General features: G+C 39.4%; 1 protein-coding gene and 1 pseudogene across 2 annotated transcripts in view; both read left to right on the top strand.

The window, feature by feature from the left end:
• The first annotated feature begins 521 nt into the window (after positions 1–521).
• On the top strand, positions 522–638 carry LOC129409304 (5S ribosomal RNA; annotated as a pseudogene).
• A 10,112-nt stretch (positions 639–10,750) lies between these two features.
• The window catches only part of LOC110165489 (zinc finger protein 609-like), a 287,085-nt gene continuing 270,182 nt past the window's right edge, over positions 10,751–27,653 (top strand). For both annotated transcript variants that reach the window (XM_055154450.1, XM_055154449.1), the window contains exon 1: positions 10,751–11,157. The gene's annotated coding sequence lies outside the window, so the exon portion shown is untranslated. The remainder of the gene's footprint in view (positions 11,158–27,653) is intronic.

Here is a 27,653-nt window from a genome sequence, read left to right as displayed (position 1 = left end):
TTCTCCATATCACATTTCTCCCCAAAACTTAATTTTGTCAACCACCAGTAGTTGGTTAAATAACACTGCCTAAATAAAGAGCGACAGAACCAATAATTGAGGACACGACACAGCTCCAGTTCAAAATCCTCCAAATTCACTGAAGATCACACACTACATCACAACAAGCAACAAGCGAAGCAGAAGAGCATAAAATCAAAGACAATCTTAGCAGAACACAAAGTCTGACTAAGTTTGACGCCGTTGTTGTTTTTTTTAACTTTGGATTTACATTACCAAGCGACACATTTCGTGCCGAGGTTGTGGGGAAGAGTCGTCAGGCTGGCACCACCTACTGCCTCCGCTCAATTTCGTTTCTCTCCTGCAACTAGGTCAGGAATCAAAATACACATAGACGGTTCGTAAAAACCACAGAAGTGCAAGTTCAGGCACCAGCCAATCAGCGAAGAGCCATATATTCAGTGTTGTCAACGATTCCCAAGATCCAGGATTTAAAGCCCGAACAAAGAGAATGTTTGGTGAATTGTGGCCGTACCAGCTTGTCAAAGCCTGATCCCGTCAGATCTCAGAAGCTCAGCAGGCGGGGCCTGGGTAGTACTTGGATGGGAGACCGCTAGGAATTTCAGGTGCCACAGGGGGCGCCAGTGGCAAAAACTGTCATTGTGTCGTTAGGCAAGACACTTCACCCACATTGCCTAGTATGAAAGTGGTGTGTGCTTGAGTGATGGTGGTGGTTGAAGGGGCTGATGGCGCAGATTGGCAGCCTTGCTTCCGTCAGTCTGCCTCAGGGCAGCTGTGGCTACAGTAGTAGTTTACCACCACTGAGTGTTGAGTGAATGAATAATGAACTGTAAAGTGCTTTGGGGATCTTGAAAGGCGCTAAATAAATGCAATCAATCAATCAGTCAATTTTATCAAGGGGAAAGACGTTATTGTCCTTCTTCCTATGGGATTTAGGAAAAGTTTAATATACCAGTTAACCACGTTAGCGGCGCATTACATACATCATGACCAAATAGCATCGATTGGTTAAATGATAAAAAGTACCCAAACCGAAAGTAATCCCAAAAGTACCCTACTGTCGAGTGAATGAATCCTAACACTGTGAGGTCAGACGGTTTCTACGAAGTGAAACCAGCTGATGAATCAGGCTAGGGGAAGACTCTTGTTTGAGAAATAAATAAACACATTCAAGAATTTCATTTTTCTTTGCTGGCAGGTTTGTGAAAGAGGCTGTGAAATAAGTATGAAGTTTTTATAGAAATGGTGAAATGAAAAGGTCTTTAAAATAATTCAATTTAACTTGAAGAAACCTGTATTAACCCTGTTACAGAGACGGGGTGACAATTTTCCAAAGTGAAGTTTATATATACAGTCTCCGATGTGCCAGAACTGTAACATCCTCTTCCTTATCTCCTGACAGCGCCCCCTTGTGCCCCCCGTCCTACACGTCAGTCGTTTAATGAGACAGATTATACACCGTAAGAGGCGTGTGATTTGACACGGGCTCAGACACATTGCTGGAATAGTTGCACTCATTCCTTTATGGAGTAATGGAAAAATCACCAGGCGTTAGACAGTCCCAGTCCCGGTGATTCCATGGCGGACTGATTAGCTGCTTTTCACTGATGGGAAACATATGGCTCCGCACATGTACGACGAGGAGATTACGAGGCTCAGACAAAGGACTTCAGTGCAATGTTTAGACACACGCCAGGATGTATACACACAAGACAATCTGATGTCGTGACGCGGGGATAAGGACGCACCGATACAATACTGGTATCACATATTTATTTATTTATGTATTTATTTTGGGCAAGTAGAGATTTACATTCGTGTACAATGGGACATGTAACATAAGTGAAATCATAACAGAAATAAAAATAACCACAACAAAAAATGTGCCCAAAAAGGAGTGGGAAGAAGAAAACTTATTTAATCCAACCGCCACTTTTCTAATCAAACACAATGAGCTTTCTTTTGCATTTTTCAGACATTTTGCATTAAACTATGGGCCCGGTCAAGCAGAAGTAAACAGCAAGGCCAAAAATTCAAGTTAATGCATCTGATATAAAAATGTATTGAACAGATACATATGTACTCTAGTTTATGAAACTGTTTACCTTTTTCTGTACCATTTTTGGTTCTAAAGTTCCATACGTTTTAAACAGACCATGTATGAAACATGGAACAAAAATTATTTCCCAAATTTCAAAGACCTGAAAATCATGTAAATAAATGGATGTATTTCATCATATCTTGTGTTATTCCATCTTTGAACTGTTGATGAAGGTACAGGATTTTTTTTTTTAAAAAATGTATTTAAAATGATAAAAATTTGCTTGGAAGGACTGACATATTTTATAGAAATAGTTTCCTTTCATTTTGAAGTAATATTAAAGTATTCAGAAAGAAAAAAACGACAAATGATGTAAAATCCTGCACCTTCTACTTGTTTGTACAATTTTCCCTCCGTTACTTTTCCCTCCGTTACCATGACCTTTCTTATAAAAAAATCTCATGAGTCAAAAACTAAGAGGTTTTTCAACCTAATCTTGTACCATATGGTAGAAAACTATATGAAGCAAATATTCAAACCAGTTTGTTAAGGATATGTAAGTGAGAACCAAGAGTTATCACTGTTTGGATTTATTGACCCAAAAAAGTGCTGCATTATTTCATTCCCTCCGTTACCGACATGAGTTTTTAAATTTTTTGTCAACAACTTGAAAGAATATCACAGGTTTAACTTGACCCTGTTGGAGTGTAACTCTTTCCTACATTCTGATACTTTACTTATTTCAATAGTCCCTCTAGTTTCTGAATAAGAGCGAATGAATGTAAAAAATCTGCGCCTGTTTCCCTCCGTTACCGCTTGACCGAACCCATATATGAACTATTTAAGTGCAGATAACGAGTAACCAACATAAACATTAAAGATACAGAAAATGGTAACAGACAACAGATACGAGTACCGTATTTTGTGGACTATAGGACGCACTCTTAAGCCTCCAACCCCATCAAAAAACGAATGCACACCACGCAATCCAGAACGCCCCATGCACAAATCCACTGGGGTGTCCCAGCACGACTTCAGTAAACTACAAAGCTGCAGCACCCACAGAACACACAAACACACACAGGAGCAGACAGCGACCGCACAGCGAAACACACCCACAGACACACTCATCACTCCACGCCGACGAGGAACAGAACAGAGGAACGAACTGAAAAAGCGAGCGCAATGTGCCACTTCTAGACACACGACTGAACAACTGAGTCACTGTGAACACGCCGACCGACAATCCGTTGGTCCCAGACAGCACCCTCCCTACACGCCACAACTGAACAAAGCCCAGAGTCACCGTGAACGAAACAAACAAAAACCACTCACCCATCACACTGTTGGTTTTCCTTTAAAGTCCGGTGCGGTTTATTTGTGAAAAAAGTTCAAAAAATAGACCATTTAATGACAGTGTGTCTTATAATCCAGAGCGACTAATAGTGTGGAAAATACGGTACTGTATTATTCGGATAATAAGTCTTACCAGAGTACTTTCTGAAGGAGACATGCGCAGTAGAGCTAAGTGACAGTGGTACATAGTGATGTAATGGAAGGTACATACCAGCAATGGTACGGAAACAACAAACATAAACTAGCTCTACAGAAGGAAGTATTGTTCTAATATTAAGATCCACTCTTTATATACTTATCTCAGGACAAAACCAGGACTGAATCAGGAATGAACCAGGAATAAATTAGGACTGATCCCAAGACTGAACCAGGAGGACTGAACCAGGACTGAACCAGGACTAAACCAGGTCTTCATATATACTGTCTGTGATTCAAACTGAAGAAAGTGTAATTGCACATTTTCATTTCGTGTTTGCAATTCTTGATGTTGTAACTTTGCAATTCATATTCTGATGGATAAATACACACAATATATTTTATGTACGACTGCACTCCGTTGAGAGTTTACAAATATTTATTTTATGCTCAACTACAGCCAAACACGCACAGATTTCTATCATATGCACATGAATATTTCTGAAAGCTTCTGTAGTAGTACTCGGTATCCGCTTCCAAACTCCTATATTCCACAGAACTGACTCTTGACTCGTGAGGTTTAAGTCTAATGTTGTTTCCTCGTCACAAACAGACCTGGAGTTGTGTTTTGTTTCATTCACATGTTGAACACACAAACCCTGCAGATTTTGGCTGAGTTCTTCTCTCAAACTGAAAACTGGAAACAGGACAATAGATGGAAGTGGTTGTGATCCTGGTACTACTCTGGTCACACTGCTCAGAGGAAGTTTAACACCAGCTGAGTTAAGTGGGTCAAATGCACGTGGCACGTTTGATTATGGGGACAATGAAGTTTCATTTGTCACTTTTAAAGGTCCTGTTTTACACACAGTTGATTTTTGTGAGTTTGAAATCATGTTAGAATTTTGTTATCTCCTCTAAAACAGACCTGGAGTTGTGTTTTGTTTCATACGTAATTCTGTTTTGTTTTGTTTTTTTTCTTCACTCAGTCTTAGCTGTCCAGAGGAGCTTTCTTTTTGTTTTACATTTTATGTTTATTTGGAAAGAGCAACTATTTACATATTGCAGATTTCCAGTTCAGATGTGATCTTTCCATTTTTGGTATATAACAAAAAAGCAAAAATTACTAAACTATTTACAAGAACTGGAGAGCTTACAGGACAAACATCTCATCAAAAATACTGTATTATATAGGGTAAAATAATATATAACAAATCTTCACCAGAGTAATCCTGGTTTATTAGTCTGTCCACATCTCCAAAGCTCAAAATGCTCTGTTTTATCTTGTGATGTCATGTAGTGGTAGTTTTCAAGTTAACAGCAACTTTTTTCCTTTAATTCAGTAGAAATTGGCAATTCCAGATCTGACATTCTCCAAATGATTCTAGTAAAGGTGTAAAAACAAAGTGGAGCACTTCATGTATCACCACATTACATCACAAGGTGGAACAGTGTTTTCTGTTTCAGAGAAAAACTAAAAGCCTAAAAATACAGGGTTTGCATGTTAAACCTGTGTGAATGAAACAAACACAACTCCAGATTTGTTTGTGATGAGGAAACTACATTAGGACATCGATCAGAAAATACCATAATATTCACCTTTTAAAGGGACAGTCTGGAATTATGGACATAGGACCTCATTTCCTAGTGAGCCAGAAAGTTGGAGACGTGTGGAGACACTTTTTGAAATATTCCATCCAGTCCTTAAATTTGCAGAGGTCACTGGTGCTAGGCTAGTGCATGTCAATGGCCATAGTTAGCCTGCCAGTAAAAACAGTCTTACCCACTCCACAAAACACCAGAAGTAAATCTATTATTACAGCAGACTGTTGATGTCAATGTTTGTATTGGTATAATAATGTTTGAAATAAATCCAACCTTACATTTGAAAGATTTATGTCTGAGCAGCGGCAGAGAGTTGTGCTTCCTGATAGAAAGCTTGGCAGCGGCGGACTGATATATGAGAAAATAGTCCCTCAACATGTGACGATTCAGGCGATGCAAGGTTAGTTTTATTTCAAACTCTATTCTATCAACACAGACATTCACATGGACAGTCTGGTTTAATAATAGATTTGTTTCGGGTGTTTTGTGGAGTGGGTAAGACTATGGCCATTGACATGCACTAGCCTAGCACCAGTGACGTCTGCAAATACAAGGACTGGATGGAATATTTCAAAAAGTGTCTCCACACGTCTTCAACACTCTGAGTTACTAGGAAATGAGGTCCTATGTCCAAAATTTCCGGACTATCCCTTGTACCATCTTAAGGAAATATTGGTAGATACTTTTTATTTTTACTACATTTGAGAGAAGTGTAAGGTCCAAACATTTGTGAAGCCGTAGAGTGACGCTTTGTGCACTTTGTTCCACCTTTTAAAATGTGTCAAAAGTGAAATAAATCCACGAGAGCATTAAAAACACTTTAAATGAGTAGTCACGTATAATTGAAGACAAACAAATCGAACAAAAACGGGAAGATTAACAGGTAAAGTGTTATGATCGTTGTATCAGAATGAGTACTGAACATCAAGTCTATTCCTCAGTATCGAAATGGAGTTTGAAACGTTAGTATCATGACAGTACTATCACTAAATACTATAAATGTTATACTATTACTACACGAAACCTTGAACTGTCATCACCAAAGGCGCTTTCCACACAAACACATCAAGTAGATCGTTGAAAACCTGATCCTAGTCTCATCTCCAGAGAAGAAACCCTCTCATGTTCAAAGCAGCCTCCAGCCCCGGCTCACTGCTGGTGGTTTCCCCGGCAACACCGATATGATAATGTTGCCTTTGACATGACAGAAGGAATCATCACGCTAACAAACAACAGACAACAGGCCACAGGAGAGAGAAAGAAAGAAAGAAAGAAAAAACGAGGGAGAGGGAAAGAGGGAGGGGTGGAATGAATGAACCTCTCACCATCCTCCACACGCCCCGTCCGTCCATCCCCCGCTCCTCGGCCCGGGATGCGTGCTCGATCGCAGGCAGGAGGAGGTCCCGGACGGGGGGGGCAGGTCAGAGTGAGGAGAGCCGGTTGAGCTGGTTTAGTCTGGAGCAGATCGGCGTGGTCCGGTGTAGCGTGGAAATAGGCTGCCCTGTCGAAATGAGCCGATCTGCAGCCTAAACCGACAATGACGTCTATCGATTCACGCTGCCCCGCCGAAATAAGCGACCTTACGTTTTTCTGTTTGCAGTTGTATAGCTCCAGTAACCCTGACCTGCCCAGTTTGACAACATATTTCTTTGGAATAGAGACGGTGGGTTTGATGCTGTTTGTGCACAGGTGATCACACTTTATACTTTATTTATGTCAAATTTCAACTCATTTATATGAATCTGCATAGTCAGGGGTGTAGTGGGCGTGGTACGTGGGGGGACGTCGTCCACCCATTTTTCCCGACGTGAGATATAAAAAAAATAACAAATATAAAATAGCTACAACTTAAATGTCAAACCGGAGCTACTGGCACTGGTGAAAACAAACTGCATAGACTCATGATATCTACACTACAGTTCTATAGAAACCTGAGACATGAGGAACCAGGACTGAACCAGGACTGAGCCAGGATTGAATCAGGACTAAGCGTCGGGACAGACTCGGAGGTGCGCTCGTGTAGACCATCAGGTGACCGCGGGCAAAAGGACTGGTGCAGAGCTCTGCGTGTCACGGGTCTCAGCATCGCCGTCGCCCGATTGCACTTTGTAGACACTCTGCTCCATGGGCTCGGGGTTCTTTCTCTCACTCTCAAGTCCAAGATTAGTCCTGGTTTAGTCCTGATTTAGACCTGGTGGAGACCTGGTGGAGACCTGGTTTAATGCTGGTTTAGTCCTGGTTCAGTCCTGATTCAGTACTGGTTCATTTTGGTTCAGTCCTGGTTCAGTCCTGGTGTAGACCTGGTGTAGACTTAGTTCAGTCCTGGTTCAGTCCTGATTCAGTTCTGGTTTAGTCCTGGTTTAGTCATGGTTCAGTCCTGGTTCAATCCTGCTTTAGTCCTGGTTTAGGTACTGATACTGATGTATCTTAAAGTTAAAGTGAAAAATACTGTAGCTGTTAACTTGAAACCTGCCAGTAGTTACATCACAAATTGGAACAGAGCATTTTGAGCTTTGGAGATGTAAACAGACTAATAATAAAGAGTTACTCAAACATGTGTGAATGAAACAAAACACAACTCTAGTCTAGTCATTTGCTTGAATAACAATTCTAATAACTATATTTTGGAGTAGAAAAATGTTATTAATACTTGATTCATGAGTATTCCCTGATATTTCCATTAGTAGTTCAAGTATGGAATGTAACTCAGAGTAGTAGAAGAGTATTTTAGGAGGTAACAACATTATAATATGACTTAAAGCTCACAAGAGTCCATTTTGTGTCGCCTAATACAGGACTGAAGTGAAAATGCCCATTCAAGTTTTGGGTAGATCTATGAGTAAATTATAAATAGCTCACAAGTTCAGTGTTTGTGTCTGTTGCTTTCCATGTTTTCACTTTGAGTAACACTAAAGATACACTAAAGATCCAAAGTGAAACCGTTTTGATCTTTTAATACTCTCGAAAAGGTCACGCACGCTTTTATCTCCTCTCGTTTAGATGAATGAAATGCACTTTTGTCCAGCATCAGCCACCGTGCACTTTACCGCTTACAGTTAATCCAGAATTCCGCTGCGTGACTTTGAACTGGAACCAAAAAACAAGACCACATTACCCCACCAGTTCATTTTAGAATTGAAGATTTTATTGTTTGTTTTTAAAGATTTGAATGGACTGGCCCCACGTTACGTCTCGGACCTCATTGGGATTTACCCCACGGCAAACTCTGAGGTCCGAGAGCCAGTTCCAGCTCATGGTGCGTTTATATCTACGTTTATATGATGAACAGAAGATGCAAAAGTGGCGTCGCGTCTTCGGTTTTTATTCCGCGTTTAGACGAGCGTTTTTGGGAGGAAATCTGTGTGCATACGGTGACGCAAAAGTGTGTGGAATTCGATTGGGTATGTGGCCAGGCGGCTCGGTGGTGATGTATGTGACGTAAACGTGTACACGACGTGAGCAGATCTGACCAGAGTTTTGCGTTTTGGGCAGTTTAGATGGAAACGCTGCGGCGGAGCGTATTCAACTTTTCCACTCTGAAGGGTGGTTTCAGATTTTTGAGTTTTTAAGCCCCAAAAACACCATCCAGATTTACACCACGGCAAACTCTGACGTCCGAGAGCCAGTTCCAGCTCGCGGTGCGTTTATATCTACGTTTATATGATGACGGTCTGAACAGAAGACACAAAAGTGGTGTTGCGTCTTCACTTTTTAGTCTGCGTTTAGGCGAGCGTTTTTGGGAGTAAATCTTTGAGCATACGTTGAAGCAAAAGTGTGTGGAATTCGATTGGGTATGTGATTGGGTGGCACTAGGTGATGATGTACGTGACGTAAACGCGTACGTGACGTAAACGCGTACGCGACGTGAGCAGATCTGACCAGAGTTTTGTGTCTTGGGCAGTTTAGATGGAAACGCTGCGACGGAGCATATTCAACTTTTCCACTCTGGAGGGTGGTTTAATATTTTTGGGTTTTTAAGCCCCAAATACGCCGACGAAAGGTGATAATGACACAATGACAGTGCAACTGCTGCCCCCTGGTGGCACCTGACCCTGACCCTGATCTGATGGGATCAGGCTTGAACAGGCTGGTATGGCCACGATGGTTGTTTTGGTTGTAAATGAGTGTGTATACATGCACATCAGTATCCAGGTTATTAGCCATATCCCAGTTTTGTCAGTATTCAAGATACTGTGTTTACATGTGCACTGAGAAACCGGGACACTCACATCCATGTGACATGATCAAATGGAGTATCCCGGTTTCTTGACATAATCTTACAAATCCACAAGCGCAAAAATGAAAAAGAAAAATACAAACCATGAGCTCCTTTAGCAGAGGAAGCTCGGGAGGTTTAACCAGCGGTAAAGGAGGTGTGAGATCTCCCACAATCCACTGCACAGACCAAACCCAACAGATTCTTCATTAAAATCTTCTGCATAAATAAACTCAACTTTACAACATATAAACCATAAACACTATAGATCCACATCAGCAGGTTTGATCATATTTGTTTACATTTTACAGGAACAAAACTTAAAACCACATGGATCATTTACATAAACTGTTAGCGGTGACAAAATCAGCTCGCTCCTTGGGCCACTGATGCTGTTCAGTTTCTTTCGGACTAAAGGACACGACTCAGTGGATTATGTGTGTTCTTTTCATGACAGAAGAGGTGCTAATAATGGTAAGTCTGGTCTGTGTGTATATCGTAGGAAATAGTTCATGTTTTAGCTTTTCAGGGATCATATGTGTGCAGGTCATACGAGTGCAGATTGTACATGTGCATAATCACTTTATTTATGTTGATCACTTTATTTATGTCACTACTGTTGTGGTGAAAAGACTGAAAAGTGTTTGTCTTTTGGACACATGCACACTCAACTTTATGTTGCAGTAACTGGGATACTGTGTATACATACCACAGTATCCCGGTTACTATCGGAATATACCAGCTACAGTAACCCGGTTTCTCATAACTGGGATACTGAAACCGAGATACTGCGTATACAAGCACAATGAAGAAACCAGGATACTCAAAAAACCCGATCATAACCGGGTTATTGATGTGCATGTATACGCACCCATTGTTGATTAACCGAACATAACGTAACGCTACAGTGACATGGAGATGAAGAAAACTGCCACATTTTCTAATTTTTCCTAGAACACAGCCCGCTGGAAGTTGTAATCGCATCTGTCCAAACGTTTTCCTGGTTTGTGACGTAAATGTGAACAGAGCCTATCCTTGATCTTATTTGATTTGACTAGTTTTATTGTCTTAACGAGGACCAGTGGAGTTAAGTAGAGTTTTATTTTTATATTCCCATTGGATATGTTTTATTTGTTTTGTGCAGCACTTTGTTTTGTTTATGAAATGCGCTATAGAAGTAAAGTGGCTTGAACTGGAATGCGTAAAAGTGCGTAAAACCATCCCCGCTCCCCGCTACGCCCCGCGAATCCAGTCCGAGTCTTGATCTCCGGTCTCCGTCCACAGTTCAATCCAAGCGGAGCGCGTCTCCTGGTTTTCCACCGCGCTCCCTCCCCGCTGCTGCTTGCCTCGGCTACATCGTATCAGTTCCCACACGAAGAACCACCACAGAGCAGCTCATCCACCGGCGGAGAACGCGGAGGAATTATAACCGGATGGGATCGTACTGGCGCGGGGACTAAACTCGGAGCGAACGGAGCGGGCTGCTGCGGAGCACGGTGCGCCCCGGGAACATGCCCCTCGGAGCGGGCTTTTGTGCGCGCTCTGGACGGTGCCTCGGAGTGTGATGATGGCAGGAGTCCAGTGAATCGCTGGCCTCTCTGCGCTCGGCTCTTGGATATCTTCTTGGGGAGTGCGCTGCCGCTGCTTTCGGGCTCTACACTGGCTTTTTTTTTTCTTACGGCTTATTTACCCTGATTTCATTGCGCACTGCCTCGTTGTCTTTCTGGAGTTGTCGCGGCCATGGATCGAGAGGGATCGGGGTTAGGAGTGGCTAGTTAAGTCGGTAAGTGCCCACATATTTGATTTTTGTTGTTTATCCCCGACCACTCGTTAGCCATTTAACGCTAGCCTTGCGTGCAAAGCGAGCTGGCTAGCTTTCCAGCACAGAGCCAGCCCAGCATGCAGCAGGCAGCAGCTAGCCAAGCCCGAGTGCTCCGGCTCATTGTTTTGTGTGTGGCACCAGCGTTAGCCCTCTCCGGTGCAATTAATCCACACCATAGTGCTCGGCTTTTCAACTACTAATTGCGTAAAGTTGCAGAAAAGATGGAGGATGCTGTTAAACTTGCAGGATGTCCGTGCAATCACCATGCAATGTGACTATGGGAATATTATTTTAAACTGCATTTTAATAAGACTATTTCACAACTAGTTTCTGATGTTCAAAGTTTAAAATAACAGTTTAAAGGTTCTACATTGCACACATTCTTTCTGGTTGAGCTTTAAACCATTTGATAATGTTTCCTTGTAAAAACATACCTGGAGTTAAACTTAGACAAACTTTATTGACGCACAAGAGAAATATTTGGACACAGGAGCTCACATATCACAATATAATACAATAACAAAGAGACAAAAAGATATAAATGGTCATAATAAATTGTAATAAGTAGCAAAAAAAGCCATAATTATAAAAATGTAAATTTACAAGTCAAAATAAAATCATAAAATATAAAATCACAGCTTTATACAAGAGATCATAGGAAGAAGAAGTGCAAAAATTATATCATTATTGACAGGAGTTGTGTTTTGTTTCATTCACACGTGTTTGAGTAATACCAAAATGCTGTGTTCCATTTTGTGATGTCATGAAGTGGTAGTTTAGTAGTTAACCTCAACATTTTGCCTTTCAGTTCAGTAGAGATTGGCAATTCCAGAGGTGAAATCGTCCAGATGATTCTAGTAAAAACGCAGTGGAGCGTGTACATGGTGACATCACAAGGTGGAAAAGAACTTAACCTAAACGTGCAAAGGTTTGCGAGTTTAAACACGTGTGAATGAAACGAAACACAACTCCGGGTCTGTTTTTTGGCGAGGAAACATTATAACGTAGATCAGGGGTTTCCAACCTGTGACTCGGGAGCTTCCAGTAGCTCTCCACGCCTTTACAAGTCCCTCGCAAAGGGATTTCCAAACTTATACGTATTGTACTGAGTGGTAAATGTGTTATTTTGAACTTTGTGCGCTAATAAATGGATAATGGTTTTACGTTTTATGGTCATCTAACTCTACGGGCTGCCCTCTTATATCGACTCAGTTTCTTTATTATTCGCTCTGTGGCATTTTCGTTTAGTAAAGGAGAGGCAAAAGGTTGGAGACCCCTGACGTAGATCTTTAAACGCTTTAATATGGGAGCTTTAATTGCCTATACTGATAATAAGCTTCTTTTGGGTGCCTTGACAAGCGGACATTACAGTTTCATCATTTCAAATACAACGAAATGTCACTGCCTTCCCGATCTTCACAAACCAACCTTTAAATCTACTTTTCCGTTTATTGTCTCTAGTCTTTTTACAGCCTTTTACAACCAGCCCTTTGTTTATCTGAACTGTATGCTCTTGTGACGTCACTTCCTGTGTGTGCTGTGCGGTCAATTACTGCCCCATTAATATTTGATGTAACGATTAAGTATGGCGCCAGAGGTTTAATTGGCTTCGTTTTCGCGTGCTCTTTTGGTATTCGCGTGTTTTCGTTGTCCACCTTGTCGCGGATTACGAAAATGTCAAGCGGTACGTCTTTTCGTCCCTGCAAATGTGTTAAAATATCTCAAATGTCAACTCTGTCACCTCGGACTTTGTGTCAAGAGTTTGTCAGCGCTTCCTTGTCAACTGTGTTACGCGTTTTAATGCATAACAGCAAAAATGTCTGTGCCAAAGGTGCCTGTATCACGCGTTTTTATCAAATTTTAAAATGTTTCCTCATCAAAAAACATTCAAGAGTTGTGTTTTGTTCACTTCAGCTCTTCTCACAAACGGAAAACACTCTATTCCACCTTGTGATGTCATGCGGTGATACAGAAATGCTCCACTGTGTTTTGAAACTCCACACACCTTCACTAGAATCATTTGGATTCAATTTCAGCTCTGGAATTGCCCATTTCTACTGAACAAAAGGTAAAATTTTGCTGAAAACTACCGCTTCATGACATCACAAGTTGGAACGGAGCATTTTGAGCTTTGGAAATATAGACAGATTAATAATAAAGGATTAATCAGACATGAGTGAATGAAACAAAACATAAATCCAGGTGTGTTTCTGAGGAGGTAACACTATTCAATCTTGACTAAAAGCTCGCATGAGTCAATTTTGCGCAATATGGAACCTTTATGAGCTGTGTATTTAACTGTATCGTAAAAGATGCTAAGAAAGTGCTGAGGAGTGGTCCCTTGGGTGCAGTCACTGGCACACGCGCGTACATGCTGGGTGCACTTAGTTGTATCCTGTATCTGTTATTGAGATGACCCCCTGTGCCAAGTTTAACGGCTGTTTCACCCTAATGCTTTTGGTACATCGACTGTATAAAGACGTGGGCTGAAGGAGCGTGACGTCACCCACAGCGTTCAGCTTCAGTCAAATGAGGCTCACAGAAGGTAGCGGTTATAGGAGCGAATTTGGAGCCGGTTCCATGTCAGGAGTAGGAGTTTATTTAACAAAAATGAGGAATGTTGAGTGGGTTAATACGAACATTTTTAGACCAAAATAAGGATTCTCACTAGGGATGGGCATGATTAGTTGATTAATCGATAATTCAACATTAAGAATTTAATCGATTACATTCATTTTAATCGACAAACCGAAAGTAGGTTGCTGTGCGTAGCGTAGCGTGACCAAACGGTGGTCCGTACATGTGGCTCTCTGCATCAGAAGGAGCGAGACACAAACAGTCGGTCAGTCTGCAACGTACCGAAGCGCAAATGCGTATTTAACGATGACTTGTACAAGAGATTCCACGCTTTCCGTTGCGGTAGGGACAAGTGTGAGTCCATGTGCACAGTGTACAAAGCAGCACATGTGTTTCAGTGTCCAGTGGGAAAAAGTTTTGCCAGGTTAGAGTCGCGCAATGTGGATGACGAGTCCCCACCTCTCCTCCCCCTGTACGGTGTCCTGGGTTTGACAAACGCAAATATGCTCACACTAACCTGTATTCCACTGAGTCATGTCTTTTAATCCGACAGAAACTGACCGGATCAGCGACACAAGAGCTGTAGTTTTATCTTCACTGAGTTTATGCAAATTAGTGATGTGGTTTTAAGTTTCGTTTCCTGTGAGAGTTGCGCAAAACTGAATTAAACACATTATAATGTCAAACGGGCTGATGTGGCTCTAGAGTCGTTACTGTTTATATGTCGTAAAGTTGAATTTATTTATGCAGATTAGTAGTGCAGATAATAATAATGATGTAATGATTAATTCTTCCGACGATTGATTAAGAAAATTCCATCGAATGCCCATCCCTAATTCTCACTGCAGCAGTTACAGAAAGAGTGAATCGGAGCCAGAGTTGATGGAGCCAGAAGCGCGCCCTTGCTTGTCATGCGGCGGCTTAGCGATGCCCATTTATATACAGTCTATGTTTTGGTATAAATACCCACTGCTGTTCTGGCTTCAGCTAATATCCTTGGAGAACAGTTGACATTTGTACCGTTGCATCTGTTGGTTCATGACGACACAGGAAGAAGTACTAAAGGTGGACTTTGGTAGCTTGAAGGTGCACCCTGGAACTTTTTTTTGTCAAGATCTACGAAGAGGCGATCCAGCTAAGAATAAGAATGGATGTTTAAATGTGTTACGAGCGGTAAAAACAGCTGTAGCCTAATGAAGTAATTTGAAGATTGATATGTCGAGTTGAGACAAGATTTCGCGCCATAAGATCTCGCGAGACAAAATTGCCTCAAGATCATGCAAATATGACGAAAGTGAGCTTCCCCCTGATTTTTTTAACCTTGGTTTGGACAAAAAAAGAGTTAAGAGATGTTGAGTTATACAATTTGAGAAGCTGTATTACAAAAAGCAGTACTACAATGACCTCTTAAGAATTACATAAAATAAGAAATCGTGAAGCCAGAACGCGGACCCAACCTTGCGGTGCGTGAAAATTGTGTCTCGTCTCACCCCTATTGACACGTCTAATGCCCCACTGTGCAACATTCCAGAGCAAGTGATAACATCTTTAACCTTTTCTTTCTCTCCGTTGATTATTAATGCAACTGATTCGGTCTCTGTAACAATCCGAGCTCTGTTTCCGCTCAGAGCATGTGTTGGAGTCTCGTACAGTCAGCGAGCTAATTATTAAATGTGTTGACAATGATTTGAATGAGTGATTAGTCATGGTTACTCTGATTAAAACTACAGGAGCGGTTTTGTCAGCCCTTGGAACAACATTGCAGTTGTCCGACATGATTGCAAAGATTACAAAAACAGATATGGAGTCATTACACACTCAACGGCCACTAGGTTTCTCGGTAATAGCAGTTGCCGATTTCACAGGGTCATGCAAATTGGGCGGTTTCTCAATTATTTCAATTATTTATTTGAATCGAGCTGCTATGTTTGCGATGATATGAGATTGTGGCAGAAAGGTGGACTTCAGAATACCTTTGCGTCCGTCTTCTTGATGATGCTTTTGGTCATTGTCTTGAATTTTTATGTTGTCAGGATTCTCACATTTCAAATTTCAAGCTTGAGTTGGATACTAAGGAGTGGGGATGTGCAAAAATACAGTATACCGATATCGTGAGCTGCTGTATCGATACATTTCCAAGAGTAATTTTTGGTATATTTTACTAAACTGTTTTGCTGCAGTGCTACAATTGTGTTGCTTGTTTTAATCGGAAGAAAACTAATTTACGCAATACATAAAAATGGGTGTATTTCATGTTCTCTTATCGCATTTTCGTTGTTCAACTTGTCGCAGATTATGAAAATGTGAAGTGGTATGTCTTTTCGTCTCTGCAAATGTGTTAAAATATCTTAAATGTCAACTCTGTCACCTTGTACTTTGTGTCAAGAGTTTGTCAACGCTTCCTCCTCAACTGTGTTATGTGTTTTAGGTCATTACAGCAAAAATGCCTGTGCCAAAGATGCCTATATCACACATTTTTATCTAATGTTAATGTTAAAATGTTGTTTCCTCATCAAAAAAAAACACTTCACTTCACACGCAATACATAAAAATGGGTGTATTTCATATTCACTTTTATTTTTTACTGCCGGATTGAAATTGGATCAAATCTGTATTGAAATATGTAGAATACCATGACCTATGTATTGAAGTATGTATGGTATACATATGGTATATATATTCTTAATCATACCAATTTCTTACCACAACCCTAACCCCAAACCTAAACCTAACCCTAGACTCAACTCTAACCCTAATCTCAACCTTAATCCAAACCACCCTAACCTTAGACCTAACCTTAGACCTAACCTTAGACCTAACCTTAGACCTAACCTTAGACCTAACCTTAGACCTAACCTTAGACCTAACCTTAGACCTAACCTTAGACCTAACCCTACCGTAGCCTTTACCCAAACCTCCTAATAATAAAAAAAAACACTTTCTTTAGACAATAGAATTTGATTTTCAACATTAAATCATTGCACCTCTTTTGGTTTAAGTGATTGAGATGAAGTGATTACACACTTAACGGCCACTAGGTTTCTTGATAATAGCAGGTGCCAATTTCACAGGGTTTTGCAAATTGGGCAATTGTTCAATTATTCCATTATTTATTTGAATCTGCTGCAGTTTATGCAAGAAGATTTAAAGGTCCTATATTATCCATCTCTGTAATGGTGTTATCTCATTGAAAACATACACGCAGTTGTGTTTTTTTCATTCACACATGTTTGGAGTAACACTTTATTATTAGTCTGTCTACATCTCAATTTGCTCAAAGTGCTCTGGTCCATTTTGTGATGTCATGAAGCGGTACTTTTCGAGGTACATTTAGTTCAGTAGAGATTGGCAATTCCAGGACTGAAATGATCCAAATGATTCTCGTGAATGGAGTGGAGTTTCAAAACACTGTGGAGCACTTCCTGTATTGCTACATGACATCGCAAGGTAGAACAAGGTACGTTTTTTTGTTTTAAGAGAAAAATTCAGCCTAAATGTGCCGGATTTGTGTGTTCAACATGTGTGAATGAAACAAAACACAACTCCAGGACGATATTATAACATAGATCAGAAAATCGCGTCCATAGTCAAAACGGTGGACTTCAGAATAGCTTCGTGCTCGTCTCTTGGTTCATATAGTTTATCAGCGGGGTTATTGGTTGTCACTGCCTCGCGCTGTTGCACTGCACCGGCTCACAAGGCTACACAGCACCATTCAGAAGCGCGGCGTCGCTTAACTGATTTGACCTGTCGGCTCTCAGCGTATGGAAAAGTCTATGAAGTGCTCTTTGTGCCGCGTTTCCTACGGCCCATTTCTCCCGTGCAGTTCGCTTCCTGTGATTAACCAACCAATTTGTTCCAATTATTGTATGGGAAGGTTAAGAGGCTTTACCTGAAAGCATGTACTTTTTAGAGAAAGAAGCAAGGTTTATGCATTTCTATATCGAATGAGTCTATTTCTCGGCACAGTAATGATTTTGCAAGTAATTGCTGTTGATAATTTTGTAGCAGGGAGAGCCTTGTGCATTAAAAGTGCTGTACCTGATGTTTACAGTTTCAGAAACATAAAAAATGGAAGGAGTTCATTTGTTCTAAATGATTCCTCACTTTCCTTTTAGAATTTTAAGTATCCAAATGAATCACCACGATGAGTTTATAAGCGCTTTTCACAACTTTAAAAAGCCAGGTGGAAGTTCTGCCGCCAAAGTACCGTTAACACCAGATCGCATGGTAACTGCGCACTTCCTGATTCCAGATACGCTTGCCGAGGCTGGTGTGAAGCTGAGAAGAAGCTGTGAGAAGAATGTGACTTAAATGTGTTTGTTTGGAGGTTGGGAGCGACAGATTAGCAGAAGACAAGAGGATGTTGTTTGCTTAGTTAAGCCTGGTCACCCCACGGCTCGCAGCGCCTCCGCACAAAGGAAGGATTAGGCTCTTCTGTCCCCGAGGTACAGCCCCATTTAAAAGCCTTCCAAGTACCTGATCTGAATGGACTGGGACTGTGCGGCTTCTGTGCGCTGGGAACCGAGAGCTGAACTGGAATATTTCTGTGTTCTGTTGGCGATTTTACACTTGATTTCACTGAATAAAAAGCATGTTGTAAAAAAAAAATGGACAGAAATATGTTATTCTAAGAAACAACAACAGTACTGCGTTCATATAACTGCAAACATCATGAGGCCGCCCGCTGCGTGTACAAAATAAAGACGTACAATCAAGCTTTTTCACTTTCAAGACCAGTTTCGATACTAGCTTTAAGTATCTGCCAATATACCACAAACCGCAAAACAAATTAAACTATTATGAGACTTTCAACGCCAACTACAACTAGTAAATAGCCATATTACATCAATTTATATGTCCAAGCATCAGCTGAGCCAATATTTGAAAGCTGATACCGATCCAGCAAATTTTTCAGTGTCGGCGCTGAAACCCAATGCCATTATCAGATCAGTGCAGAATGAGTAGAAAGTGTTTATTATTATTATATGTGACCTGGTCCTTTAGTCCTCAAACCGGTGTGAGATAGTATATTGACCCCACTATAGTAAAGTGACCCCCTATAGGATTTGGACTCGCCTTACTTTTTTCTTTAGTAGTTTCTTATCTGATCATTATTTCTCATGTCATTTACTTTTATTATATACTGCTACATATTCACTTTCTTTTAAGGTATTTTAAGGAATGTTTTGATGGAGAACGACTTGGTATTTTGTGTAAATGTAACGTATTGTTCAAATTGCATACACTTTTTATATTGTATTTTACATTGTTATTGTTTTTAGTTTGCTATGTTCAGATGATCCTTAATCATAATGTCAATTTAGGCAATGGTTTGTAAAGATAATGACTTTCAATGTTGTGTTATAATAATCTGACCCCCAATATGTTTATTATAGTCACAGGATTTTGACCTCCTTCATATATAATAGATCATTGTCAATAATGACTTCTTACTTTACATCATAATAACTATAATAAACATATTGGGGGTCAGATTACTATAGTCATATGTTTCCCCTATTTAACTACTCAACTGATCAGCTCTGTCAATTTTAACAAGATTCCAAATCATTACACATCACTTTGATTATCTAAATAATGAATAACTATCTCATTTTCAATAAAATATGTTTTAATCAACATAAGAAAATGCATCTGAGTTCTTCAAAAAACACTTTTAAATATGTCAGTATGTTTTAATTTGCAGATATAGTATTAATATTCAACGTTTTTCTATAGAATTATTAATAAAATATAGATTTTCATAGGGGGGTCAATATACCATAATAGGATTCACTTCACCGCGGGGTCAAAATCCTATACCACACCTGTACTAAAGTATCAAGACCACTTTTCTCCAGCTCAAAATCTATATTTTGTGTTAGACCAAAGCACTGAAGAAGAGTTGTCAGCAGTGGATAGTCGTGCTGCTGACATGATAATAACATTTCAAACTCTATTTCAATACCAAGGGAAATGCTTGATACTAGTTACAGATTTCAATGGTAAAATAAAATCTTTAGACAATAGAATACTTGTATTTTCAAGACAAAATATTATTTATTTCTACTAGTAGAACCATGTGATATTATAGTAGATCTCATTTGGTACTGAACCTTTTTTAACCAAATATACTAGTAGTTTTGATGCTAGTTTTAGTTTCAATTAGTATTAGGGCTGGGTATCATTTAATAATACAATATATACCTCTCGATACAGCGCAGATTCAATTAAATATTTCAAATCGATTTGATACAGTTCAATAAAAAATAAAGGCTAAATCATGGCTGTGATCCTAAAAGTCTTTGTTAAACCACTTCTTGTGCAAAGTTCATATGAAACTCACCAATTTTAATCCTCAAAACAGTGAAAATGTCAAATGTGTCGCATAAACGAGTTTCCTTCCACTAAACAAGCAACAAAACTGTAGCTGTAACAAAATAATTCAGTAAAATATACCAAAAAATACTCATATACTACAGCCCACGATGTCGATATTGTAAAATCACGTGAAAGTATACAACATTTCGATGTTTTTTGCACAGCCCTAATTAGTATCCTGGTTTTCATTATTATGACAACCCTTGTGCATAGACAATAATAAAAATAATTGTTGCTAGTATAAACATTGCACACATCTCAGAACATGTTTCAAGTTGCATCATTAAAATACGACTGGCAGTCATTCAAAATTTAGATTTCGATGAATCTGCGATCTTTAAAAGGTCCTACATTACGCAAAATTGACTCATGAGCTTTAATCCACGTTAGAATGATGTTAACTCATGGAAAACAAACCTGGAGTTATGTTTTGTTTGAGCAAACCTTTATTATTAATCTGTCTACATCTCCAAAGCTCAAAATGCTCTGCTCCACCTTGTGTCTAAAACTACCTCTTCATGACATCACCTTTTAGCCTTTGTTTTGTAAAGATCGGCAATTCCAGGTCTGAAATGATCCAAATGATTCTAGAGAAGACGTATGGAGTTTAAAAACCCATTGGAGCGCTTCCTGTGTTCTGTTTTAAAGAAGAACTCAGACTAAATGTGCAACGTTTGTGTGTTTAAACATTTGAGAATGAAATAAAAAACAACTCCAGTTACATTTACGTCGAGGAAACATTATAACATAGCTCAGAAAATAGCGTAATACGGGCCGTTTAACCATTCTACCGAGTTCCTATAAACACTACAATCTGTGCTGTGTTTCCTTGCTATACTTGGCCCTCCTCCCACGACCGGCAGTCTCCCAGTGAATCAACCACTTCATATTTCCACTCAGAGCATCCCACCTCGTCAACATGCGACAGTTGTCAGAAAAGCATGCTTTAATGGCCCGGGGAATATTCTGCGAGCGGCTGGACTTTTATAGCATCGATCGCGCGAGCTCCCGACCGGCCAGATTGTCAATTACTGCAGAAGAGAGCCCGGCGTTCCAAAGATTGTTGCACAGTTGCCGCTTCGCCAAGGACCGGTGATCCATCTTCTCCGGGATGCAAGCCTGGTTTGCTCCCTCTCCCCCACGTCGGCTATAAAGATATTGTCAGCTTTTGTGGTGCATAGCAATCTGGTGTTCTGCTGAATTGCCGGCTCGCTTGGCTTTTGTTGTTGCGATAGCTTCTCCTTCCTTTCACTCGCATTTTAACGAATCAATTGAAGCGCATCATTAGATCTCGCTCCGTCAAGTAGCTTTTATGAAATTCTGTGTCACTGCGGCGTTCATTTAGCTGCTCGTAAAAATGCAGAAGCGAGTTTTTGGTTTGCAGTGGGTTTCTAGACTAAATTAGGTGCTTGTAAATGGAATGGAAATCGGAATACTAACTAGAATTGTGTTGTGAAATTTGATGCAGTTAAAGTATCTGAGAATTGCTGAACGGAGAAGAGGCAATTCCACTTGTGCCTTGGAAAAAAAATAATAAAAAATCTGTCTGATAAGTATTGCAAAATGACAATTTAAAGGTGCATTGTTATTTTTTGTTATTCAAGTTTTTATTTTATTTGACAATTTTTACCATATAACATAACAGACAGCAGCACATGACTTTGGGCCAAAGGAGTGAAACAACAAATTTATCTGTACATATGCATATGCAAGTGCACTCCAGAGCAAAAATAAACAATAAAATAAAAAGTCAAAGTGCATCTGACAAGCCTCACAACTCTCTAATTTCCACTCAGTTTAACCTGTTAAAAGTACAATTAGTTTCAATTCTAAATAAAAAGTCCAAATCCATACCACATCCATAAAGTGCCAAAAACAAAGATTTGTTTTCCTAATGTACCAATTTCAAATGTGTTTTAGTCAATTCAGCAATCAAACCTGTCACAGGCATTTCAATCAAAAACAGGTGCCCAAGATTTTACAAAAATGTTCTTGTTATCATTCAACTTGGCCAATAATTTCTCATATGAGACTATTTTCATCAAATTGTCCATCCATCTGTTAAAGTCTGGAGTAGAAGGATCCTTCCATACACCAAGAATGACCCGTGCTGCAGTTATTACCCCCACCTTTGAAACCACATACTCACATTTTGTTACCCCTGGCATAGGACGGTTTCAGTCACGTGATCACGATGATGCGCGAATTTCAGGTGGAGGGCAGGAAGTGAAGACAAACAGGACAAACACGACTCTGGAGAACACAGATATGGAGAAGAGTTCTTATTGTCAGGATTTAGAGCCAGTAACGAGGCAAAAGTACGAGCAGTTAGTCGACAAATATATTGGGCATGACCCCTGATCTTATTGAAAATGAGAGAATTTTCAACCGAAGTAAAAGATTTGCCGACAATCGAGGCAGAGGAGATCACCAACTATTTAGCTCTTCAGACATCATTCTACACCAGACAACAGATGAAGATGTACAAAAGTTTGGAGGCATAGAACTTTTTGTCAGTGGATGGGTCCTCAACCTCGGTGCAAAACACCTAAATGATGATTATCGTTTGGTCTTCGCCGGGGTGAGTGTTTCTCTTATTTTATGTGTATAGACTTATTGGAAAAACTGCAGTGTATCGGCAGTAACCTCTATCTGAACTATTTAATGTCAACAAACGTCATTCGCCGTTAGTCGTTAATGATTCGTTTATGTTTAGGTAAACCACAAAAAACAATTTAGCTTTGTAACAAACCTTTGTTGAAGTGGTCACTGCAGACACGAGCATTAGCGAATTCTGCTCCTCCCGACCGCGAACAGGTTTGTAATCCACTTTTTACGGCGTTGTTCTGTCGGCTTTTCGCATTTCTGACCTTTGTGGACGACTATATTCGGTACTCTAAAAAAATCACTTTTCCTTCTCTCGGTTAGAACGATTGGCACAGCCGTAAACTACACAACACATCGGCATTTTCCTCCAGTCAGTTCACTTCCTGCCCTCCATCTGATTTTGCGTGCTGACAAACATAGCCCTGTGACGTCACGTGAAACCCACCTATTACTGATTTATCACCAAGTAAACATCATCTTGGTGACCTGGGTATAATTTTACCAATCCACCTTTCTATACATTATAGTCCTCTCTCCCAAAAGGGATAAACTTCCCCACATTCCCAAATAGCAGCATAAAAGTTCCAGAGGCCAAATGACATTTCCAGCAATTGTCATTCGTCATGAGCCCCATTCTTTTGAGTTTAGAGGGGGTATAATACCATCCATGTTTAAGTTTATACTGGGTAAATTTCCCTCTAGCCTCCTTTATACCTTTCCCAGAGTTTGAAAGTATCTTGCCCCATATTTCCTCATCTATGTCACAACCCAGGTCCCTTTGCCAAATAACTCTCAAATGGTCACATTAAAGGTGCATTGTTTAATTTTTCTGGTGGATTGTCCGTCTGGAATATTTTCACGGTATGGCATTAAACCTTTCAATCATCAAGGAGACAAAACCAGACCGAGTTACTGGTCTGATCTGTGGAGAGGCAAGAGTTGGGGCAATACATATCAGACTCATACAAATCCAATCTTTACCTCGCAAAAAAGGCAATAAGAGCGATCACATTGTCAGCTTATAATGAACCAACAAATGCGTTATTTATAAACCTTCTAACTCTGAAATTTGACGATTTTAGTCGACCTTTACACTTTGAAAATCATGTTCAAAGTAAAGGACAATAACCTGTCAAAATTATTACAGAACATGTTCAAAATCCAAAATAGCCAATATGAGCTTAGAGGAACGGCCACGTTTATCAAAAAGAAAATCAGAATAAACATGAAATTTTGTAAATCTGTTAAAGGTGTGGAGCTCTGGAACAACTGTACAGAAAACCTCTCTCTTCCATTTTCTAAAGAAGTTTAAATGTTTAACTCTGGGCAGATACATGAATTACGATACTTAGTTCGTGCTATAGTACTTTGTTGTACGATATCATCCCGATATGCATCTCACGGTACGATATTTATTGCGATATTTTGGAGAGCCTGATATAATTGTAGATAGGAGACTTTTTTTGCTTTTAAAATACCTCGACAAGATTTTTGATGTGAATTATTTCCGTCATAATCCCAAGAATTCAAGTAAAAACCATATTTCTTCATGTTGTGTGCGCTGAAATGAATCATGGGAGATGTAGTTCCCGATGTTTATAAGACATTGCTTCTATAAAACCATGAATTTAAGCAAAGGAACTTGTAATTCGATATATTGTGACAGCCCACGATATTATTGTGAGACTTATTACAATATTTTGGTTATTTTCACGTCCCTAACTGTTAGTGATTGCTGTATTTATGAAGATGAACTGGTGGAATAAAGGGTAAAGGCATAATAATCTCTAATAAAGTTTCAGCCGACACCTTTTTGGTCATTGTATGTTAAATATGAATGAAATAATGTCAGAATAAAGCTGTGACCCAAATAAATTAATCAAACCATGCTCAAAGTCAGAATGTTTTTTATTTTTTTATTTTTATTTTTTTTAAGGTATTTTAGTTTTTTTTAGGTTAATGTATTTTTTTTTTTTAGATATTTTTGAGCTAGAAAACCACCTGTAATTAAATAAATGTCAAGTAAAGCTGTTTAATGTCATACTCAGGTCATACGCAGGTGATAGACTTTCAACCAAATCGTAAATGAGCGCACTTTTAATTTAGTTAGTCAAACTGGTGTGAAAATAGCCCTTTCCTACACTCTTTCCCCAGGTCCGCGTGTCGGCTGGTTTGTTGGTCGGCTTGTTGGTTGGTCGGTTGCTCGGTGACATTTCATAACACCTGATTTTGCAAGACTTGTGTAACTGCACTGCGCTTAACATTGCCCTGTCAGTGGCTTAAAGATTACCTCCTCCGAGACAAAACAAGTTGTGTTTTCAGCGTGCGTTTCAAGTCCTGCGCGTAATAATGAATAGTTTTACACCCCGCTCTTGTTGCTTTACATCGACGTGGTGCCAAAAGACCGCAGGAACTCGGAGTCTTTCCCAACACTTGCAGATTGACACATGCATGCAACTTCCACCTTTTCACTAATCGTAACATTCTTGTAAACAGAAACGGGTAGAGGAGCTGAAGATTTTACTCAAGATTGACTTCAAAATAATATTACTCAAGTAGAAGGGTCAAATTAGTTGTGGTCAAAGAAATTACTCAAAACTAAAAAAAAATATTTGACTGTTAATGTTGCGTTACTCGTACTTGAGTAGTGTGCATCTGCTTTAAAAGTTTGAAGTTAATATAATTGGAAAGAATAAAACTTTGGATTGAATTGGAAAAAAAAAAGCAGAAATAAGAAATGTGAAAATTTTAAATCGTATCTGAAAGAGCGCTGTGAGAAAAGTTCAAATGTTCAAATCATTTCATAATGTTAACATAACACTTGTAATATTTGTAGACTTACTCGAAGTGGTAAGAGGAACCAAAACTTTGACTCAAGTCAGACAACTGTTACACTGTCTAATAAGTAGGAATAAAAATATTCTGCTTGAAAATGACCCCGAAAAGTCCAATTTATTCAAAAAGTTACTCAGATAAATCTCCCTTAATTCACTTCTTTTATAAATTCTATACAAGCCGAGGTGTGTAATGCTCAATCTATTAAATGTGTGTATTCAGCTCCAATTACTTAGAATCCGCCCACAATAAAAGGATGGAGCAATCAGATAATTATTCAGTCTAATTAATCCATCTTGTGAGTGAGAGAGAGCGGTTATAATAGAGGCTTTTCTCTCCATTGTAATGTTTTTATTAGACATCAGTGACACACTTTGTATTCTTCTCGGCTTAATGTTCTACAGTTTCTTACTCATTTGATTCGTAGCGTTGCAATAATTTCACCGTTTTAAATATGTCAAATGTATAATCACAACTGTTGGACGTGATTATTTGGCCCACATTGGTGATAGAGTTAATTAATCCGCTGTTATTGTCAGACTGCACCAAAATCTGCATACTAAATTGCCATGTTTCTTGAGATTAAAGGTCCTGTATTACACTAGGGACATAACAGTAACCTAAATATCGTGATGTTATATCCTCAAAAATCTCTCAATATTATCGTGGGCCAACATAATACATCGAATCACAAGTTTCTTTGCTTAAATTCATTGTTTTGGTGCAGCAATAGCTAAAAAAAACAGATGGAACTACATAGACCATGATCCTTTGCTCCGTTTTGGTGCAAACTACATGAAGAAAAAGCAGTTATAAGCATGTTTACGTCTTAGTTTTTTTGGATTAAGTCTTTTTAAGGCATTTTAAGAGGAAAAAGTAGCATATTCACTAGGGATGTAACAATAACCAAAATATCATGATATTGTATCATCAAAAGTCTCTCAGTAATATTGTGGGCCATCACAATATATCGAATCGTAAGTCTCTTTGCTTAAATTCATTGTTTGGGTGCAGTAATGGCTAAAAAAACTGAGGGAACTACATTGACCATGATCCTTTCTTCGTTTTCGTGCAAACTACATGAAGAAATAACAGTTCTAAGCACTTTTAAATCAAAGTTCTTTGGATTAAATCTTGTCAAGGCATTTTAAGAGGAAAAAGTAGCATATTCATTAGGGATGTAACAATAACCGAAATATCGTGATATCATATCGTCAAAGTTCTCACAATAACATTGTAGACCATCACCATACATCGAATCACAAGTTTCTTTGCTTAAATGAAGAGTTATGGTGCAGCAATAACTAAAAAAGACAGGAAACTACATCGACCATGATCCTTTGCTTCGTTTTGGTGCAAACTACAACTATTATAAGTCTTGTCAAGGCATTTTAAGAGGAAAAAGTCGCATATTAACAGTTTTAGCTGTTTAGCCTCCACAAAATATCGCAATAAATATCGTACCGTGAGATGTATATCGTGAAAATATCGTACCGAGAGATTTGGATATTGTTACATCAATAATTGTGAGCCTCTCCACCATATCATGAGCTTTCCGACGATAGCGCAATAAATATCGTACCGTGAGGTTCATACCGTGACGATATCGTATCGTGAGACTTGAATATCGTTACACCCCTAATATTCACAGTTTTGTTAGCCTCCACCAAATATCGCAATAAATACCGTACTGTGAGATGTATATCGTGAAAATATCGTACCGAGACATTTGGATATCGTTACGTTCCTATATTACACAAAATGGATTTATGTGCCATGTCACCTCCTCAAAAACCTACTTGGAGTTGTGTTTCACTCCACATGCTTTGTTCCACCTTGTGATGTCATGAAGTGGTAGTTTTGAAATTAACAGCTGCCTTTTTACCTTTCGTTCAGTTGAGATTTGAAATTCCATGGCTGAAATCATCCAAGCGTTCTAGTGAAGATGTATGAAGTTTAAAAACACAGTGGAGCCCTTAACTCTCGGTTCATTTTTGGATTCATGACACAATCACAGTCCAGATTTAGCCGTGGGTTTAGTTTCTGTTTAGTCT

The sequence above is a fragment of the Boleophthalmus pectinirostris genome, unplaced genomic scaffold (assembly GCF_026225935.1).
Source record: "Boleophthalmus pectinirostris isolate CB_2022bp ecotype Guang Dong unplaced genomic scaffold, ASM2622593v1 HiC_scaffold_19, whole genome shotgun sequence".
NCBI classification, from domain to species: Eukaryota; Metazoa; Chordata; class Actinopteri; order Gobiiformes; family Gobiidae; genus Boleophthalmus; species Boleophthalmus pectinirostris.
The sequence above is the reverse complement of the archived record's forward strand: the minus strand, read 5'-3'. Positions and strand labels throughout refer to the sequence as shown.